This window comes from Solanum pennellii, chromosome 4 (assembly GCF_001406875.1).
Source record: "Solanum pennellii chromosome 4, SPENNV200".
In the NCBI taxonomy this organism is placed as follows: domain Eukaryota; kingdom Viridiplantae; phylum Streptophyta; class Magnoliopsida; order Solanales; family Solanaceae; genus Solanum; species Solanum pennellii.
In genome coordinates this window covers 2,169,916-2,176,709 of record NC_028640.1, presented here as the reverse complement: position 1 = coordinate 2,176,709, position 6,794 = coordinate 2,169,916, and positions in this window count along the sequence as shown.

The window sequence follows — 6,794 nt, the reverse complement described above, 5'->3', positions numbered from 1 at the left end:
GTCTTGACTGACGTCCACAAAAAAATTTGGCATTTTTGACGTCAGAATCCGGATCACCCAAAAAATTGTTTACTATAGCACACGAAAATAGTCGAAATGAGGGGTATGCTCGCTCCGGGGCTCGTTTGACCTTCAAAATGGGTCGGACGGGCCGTGAGGGCCAATCGAATGCATATAAAAGGTCTTGACGGACGTCCAAAAAATTTTTTTGGCATTTTTGATATCGGAATCCGGATCGCCCAAAAAATGGTTTGCTATAAAATCGTCGAAATGAGGGGTATGCTCGCTTCGGGGCTCGTTTGACCTTCAAAATGGGTCGGACGGGCCGTGAGGGCCAATCGAATGCATATAAAAGGTCTTGACGGACGTCCAAAAAATTTTTTTGGCATTTTTGATATCGGAATCCGGATCGCCCAAAAAATGGTTTGCTATAAAATCGTCGAAATGAGGGGTATGCTCGCTTCGGGGCTCGTTTGACCTTCAAAATGGGTCGGACGGGCCGTGAGGGCCAATCGAATGCATATAAAAGGTCTTGACGGACGTCCAAAAAATTTTTTTGGCATTTTTGATATCGGAATCCGGATCGCCCAAAAAATGGTTTGCTATAAAATCGTCGAAATGAGGGGTATGCTCGCTTCGGGGCTCGTTTGACCTTCAAAATGGGTCGGACGGGCCGTGAGGGCCAATCGAATGCATATAAAAGGTCTTGACGGACGTCCAAAAAATTTTTTTGGCATTTTTGATATCGGAATCCGGATCGCCCAAAAAATGGTTTGCTATAAAATCGTCGAAATGAGGGGTATGCTCGCTTCGGGGCTCGTTTGACCTTCAAAATGGGTCGGACGGGCCGTGAGGGCCAATCGAATGCATATAAAAGGTCTTGACGGACGTCCAAAAAATTTTTTTGGCATTTTTGATATCGGAATCCGGATCGCCCAAAAAATGGTTTGCTATAAAATCGTCGAAATGAGGGGTATGCTCGCTTCGGGGCTCGTTTGACCTTCAAAATGGGTCGGACGGGCCGTGAGGGCCAATCGAATGCATATAAAAGGTCTTGACGGACGTCCAAAAAATTTTTTTGGCATTTTTGATATCGGAATCCGGATCGCCCAAAAAATGGTTTGCTATAAAATCGTCGAAATGAGGGGTATGCTCGCTTCGGGGCTCGTTTGACCTTCAAAATGGGTCGGACGGGCCGTGAGGGCCAATCGAATGCATATAAAAGGTCTTGACGGACGTCCAAAAAATTTTTTTGGCATTTTTGATATCGGAATCCGGATCGCCCAAAAAATGGTTTGCTATAAAATCGTCGAAATGAGGGGTATGCTCGCTTCGGGGCTCGTTTGACCTTCAAAATGGGTCGGACGGGCCGTGAGGGCCAATCGAATGCATATAAAAGGTCTTGACGGACGTCCAAAAAATTTTTTTGGCATTTTTGATATCGGAATCCGGATCGCCCAAAAAATGGTTTGCTATAAAATCGTCGAAATGAGGGGTATGCTCGCTTCGGGGCTCGTTTGACCTTCAAAATGGGTCGGACGGGCCGTGAGGGCCAATCGAATGCATATAAAAGGTCTTGACGGACGTCCAAAAAATTTTTTTGGCATTTTTGATATCGGAATCCGGATCGCCCAAAAAATGGTTTGCTATAAAATCGTCGAAATGAGGGGTATGCTCGCTTCGGGGCTCGTTTGACCTTCAAAATGGGTCGGACGGGCCGTGAGGGCCAATCGAATGCATATAAAAGGTCTTGACGGACGTCCAAAAAATTTTTTTGGCATTTTTGATATCGGAATCCGGATCGCCCAAAAAATGGTTTGCTATAAAATCGTCGAAATGAGGGGTATGCTCGCTTCGGGGCTCGTTTGACCTTCAAAATGGGTCGGACGGGCCGTGAGGGCCAATCGAATGCATATAAAAGGTCTTGACGGACGTCCAAAAAATTTTTTTGGCATTTTTGATATCGGAATCCGGATCGCCCAAAAAATGGTTTGCTATAAAATCGTCGAAATGAGGGGTATGCTCGCTTCGGGGCTCGTTTGACCTTCAAAATGGGTCGGACGGGCCGTGAGGGCCAATCGAATGCATATAAAAGGTCTTGACGGACGTCCAAAAAATTTTTTTGGCATTTTTGATATCGGAATCCGGATCGCCCAAAAAATGGTTTGCTATAAAATCGTCGAAATGAGGGGTATGCTCGCTTCGGGGCTCGTTTGACCTTCAAAATGGGTCGGACGGGCCGTGAGGGCCAATCGAATGCATATAAAAGGTCTTGACGGACGTCCAAAAAATTTTTTTGGCATTTTTGATATCGGAATCCGGATCGCCCAAAAAATGGTTTGCTATAAAATCGTCGAAATGAGGGGTATGCTCGCTTCGGGGCTCGTTTGACCTTCAAAATGGGTCGGACGGGCCGTGAGGGCCAATCGAATGCATATAAAAGGTCTTGACGGACGTCCAAAAAATTTTTTTGGCATTTTTGATATCGGAATCCGGATCGCCCAAAAAATGGTTTGCTATAAAATCGTCGAAATGAGGGGTATGCTCGCTCCGGGGCTCGTTTGACCTTCAAAATGGGTCGGACGGGCCGTGAGGACCAATCAGATGCATAGACAAGGTCTTGACGGACGTCCAAAAAATTTTTTTGGCATTTTTGATATCGGAATCCGGATCGCCCAAAAAATGGTTTGCTACACGAAAATCGTCGAAAAGAGGGGGATGCTCGCTCCGGGGCTCGTTTGACCGTCAAAATGGGTCGGACGGGCCGTGAGGACCAATCAGATGCATAGACAAGGTCTTGACGGACGTCCAAAAAATTTTTTTGGCATTTTTGATATCGGAATCCGGATCGCCCAAAAAATGGTTTGCTACACGAAAATCGTCGAAAAGAGGGGGATGCTCGCTCCGGGGCTCGTTTGACCGTCAAAATGGGTCGGACGGGCCGTGAGGACCAATCAGATGCATAGACAAGGTCTTGACGGACGTCCAAAAAATTTTTTTGGCATTTTTGATATCGGAATCCGGATCGCCCAAAAAATGGTTTGCTACACGAAAATCGTCGAAAAGAGGGGGATGCTCGCTCCGGGGCTCGTTTGACCGTCAAAATGGGTCGGACGGGCCGTGAGGACCAATCAGATGCATAGACAAGGTCTTGACGGACGTCCAAAAAATTTTTTTGGCATTTTTGATATCGGAATCCGGATCGCCCAAAAAATGGTTTGCTACACGAAAATCGTCGAAAAGAGGGGGATGCTCGCTCCGGGGCTCGTTTGACCGTCAAAATGGGTCGGACGGGCCGTGAGGACCAATCAGATGCATAGACAAGGTCTTGACGGACGTCCAAAAAATTTTTTTGGCATTTTTGATATCGGAATCCGGATCGCCCAAAAAATGGTTTGCTACACGAAAATCGTCGAAAAGAGGGGGATGCTCGCTCCGGGGCTCGTTTGACCGTCAAAATGGGTCGGACGGGCCGTGAGGACCAATCAGATGCATAGACAAGGTCTTGACGGACGTCCAAAAAATTTTTTTGGCATTTTTGATATCGGAATCCGGATCGCCCAAAAAATGGTTTGCTACACGAAAATCGTCGAAAAGAGGGGGATGCTCGCTCCGGGGCTCGTTTGACCGTCAAAATGGGTCGGACGGGCCGTGAGGACCAATCAGATGCATAGACAAGGTCTTGACGGACGTCCAAAAAATTTTTTTGGCATTTTTGATATCGGAATCCGGATCGCCCAAAAAATGGTTTGCTACACGAAAATCGTCGAAAAGAGGGGGATGCTCGCTCCGGGGCTCGTTTGACCGTCAAAATGGGTCGGACGGGCCGTGAGGACCAATCAGATGCATAGACAAGGTCTTGACGGACGTCCAAAAAATTTTTTTGGCATTTTTGATATCGGAATCCGGATCGCCCAAAAAATGGTTTGCTACACGAAAATCGTCGAAAAGAGGGGGATGCTCGCTCCGGGGCTCGTTTGACCGTCAAAATGGGTCGGACGGGCCGTGAGGACCAATCAGATGCATAGACAAGGTCTTGACGGACGTCCAAAAAATTTTTTTGGCATTTTTGATATCGGAATCCGGATCGCCCAAAAAATGGTTTGCTACACGAAAATCGTCGAAAAGAGGGGGATGCTCGCTCCGGGGCTCGTTTGACCTTCAAAATGGGTCGGACGGGCCGTGAGGACCAATCAGATGCATAGACAAGGTCTTGACGGACGTCCAAAAAATTTTTTTGGCATTTTTGATATCGGAATCCGGATCGCCCAAAAAATGGTTTGCTACACGAAAATCGTCGAAAAGAGGGGGATGCTCGCTCCGGGGCTCGTTTGACCGTCAAAATGGGTCGGACGGGCCGTGAGGACCAATCAGATGCATAGACAAGGTCTTGACGGACGTCCAAAAAATTTTTTTGGCATTTTTGATATCGGAATCCGGATCGCCCAAAAAATGGTTTGCTACACGAAAATCGTCGAAAAGAGGGGGATGCTCGCTCCGGGGCTCATTTGACCTTCAAAATGGGTCGGACGGGCCGTGAGGGACAACCGGATGCATATAAAAGGTCTTGACGGACGTCCAAAAAAAAAATTTGGCATTTTTGACATCGGAATCCGGATCACCAAAAAATGGTTTGCTATAAAATCGTCGAAATGAGGGGTATGCTCGCTCCGGGGCTCATTTGACCTTCAAAATGGGTCGGACGGGCCGTGAGGGGCAATCGGATGCATAGAAAAGGTCTTGACGGACGTCCAAAAAAAAAATTTGGCATTTTTGACGTCGGAATCCGAATAACCCAAAAAATGGTTTGCTACACGAAAATCGGCGAAAAGAGGGGTATGCTCGCTCCGGGGCTCGTTTGACCGTCAAAATGGGTCGGACGGGCCGTGAGGGGCAATCGGATGCATAGAAAAGGTCTTGACGGACGTCCAAAAAAAAAATTTGGCATTTTTGACGTCGGAATCCGAATAACCCAAAAAATGGTTTGCTACACGAAAATCGGCGAAAAGAGGGGTATGCTCGCTCCGGGGCTCGTTTGACCGTCAAAATGGGTCGGACGGGCCGTGAGGGGCAATCGGATGCATAGAAAAGGTCTTGACGGACGTCCAAAAAAAAAATTTGGCATTTTTGACGTCGGAATCCGAATAACCCAAAAAATGGTTTGCTACACGAAAATCGGCGAAAAGAGGGGTATGCTCGCTCCGGGGCTCGTTTGACCGTCAAAATGGGTCGGACGGGCCGTGAGGGGCAATCGGATGCATAGAAAAGGTCTTGACGGACGTCCAAAAAAAAAATTTGGCATTTTTGACGTCGGAATCCGAATAACCCAAAAAATGGTTTGCTACACGAAAATCGGCGAAAAGAGGGGTATGCTCGCTCCGGGGCTCGTTTGACCGTCAAAATGGGTCGGACGGGCCGTGAGGGGCAATCGGATGCATAGAAAAGGTCTTGACGGACGTCCAAAAAAAAAATTTGGCATTTTTGACGTCGGAATCCGAATAACCCAAAAAATGGTTTGCTACACGAAAATCGGCGAAAAGAGGGGTATGCTCGCTCCGGGGCTCGTTTGACCGTCAAAATGGGTCGGACGGGCCGTGAGGGGCAATCGGATGCATAGAAAAGGTCTTGACGGACGTCCAAAAAAAAAATTTGGCATTTTTGACGTCGGAATCCGAATAACCCAAAAAATGGTTTGCTACACGAAAATCGGCGAAAAGAGGGGTATGCTCGCTCCGGGGCTCGTTTGACCGTCAAAATGGGTCGGACGGGCCGTGAGGGGCAATCGGATGCATAGAAAAGGTCTTGACGGACGTCCAAAAAAAAAATTTGGCATTTTTGACGTCGGAATCCGAATAACCCAAAAAATGGTTTGCTACACGAAAATCGGCGAAAAGAGGGGTATGCTCGCTCCGGGGCTCGTTTGACCGTCAAAATGGGTCGGACGGGCCGTGAGGGGCAATCGGATGCATAGAAAAGGTCTTGACGGACGTCCAAAAAAAAAATTTGGCATTTTTGACGTCGGAATCCGAATAACCCAAAAAATGGTTTGCTACACGAAAATCGGCGAAAAGAGGGGTATGCTCGCTCCGGGGCTCGTTTGACCGTCAAAATGGGTCGGACGGGCCGTGAGGGGCAATCGGATGCATAGAAAAGGTCTTGACGGACGTCCAAAAAAAAAATTTGGCATTTTTGACGTCGGAATCCGAATAACCCAAAAAATGGTTTGCTACACGAAAATCGGCGAAAAGAGGGGTATGCTCGCTCCGGGGCTCGTTTGACCGTCAAAATGGGTCGGACGGGCCGTGAGGGGCAATCGGATGCATAGAAAAGGTCTTGACGGACGTCCAAAAAAAAAATTTGGCATTTTTGACGTCGGAATCCGAATAACCCAAAAAATGGTTTGCTACACGAAAATCGTCGAAAAGAGGGGTATGCTCGCTCCGGGGCTCGTTTGACCGTCAAAATGGGTCGGACGGGCCGTGAGGGGCAATCGGATGCATAGAAAAGGTCTTGACGGACGTCCAAAAAAAAAATTTGGCATTTTTGACATCGGAATCCGGATCGCCCAAAAAATGGTTTGCTATAAAATCGTCGAAATGAGGGGTATGCTCGCTCCGGGGCTCATTTGACCTTCAAAATGGGTCGGACGGGCCGTGAGGGCCAATCGGATGCATAGACAAGGTCTTGACGGACGTCCAAAAAAAATTTGGCATTTTTGATGTAGAAATCCGGATCACCCAAAAAATGGTTTGCTATAGCACACGAAAATCGTCGAAATAAGGGGTATGCTCGCT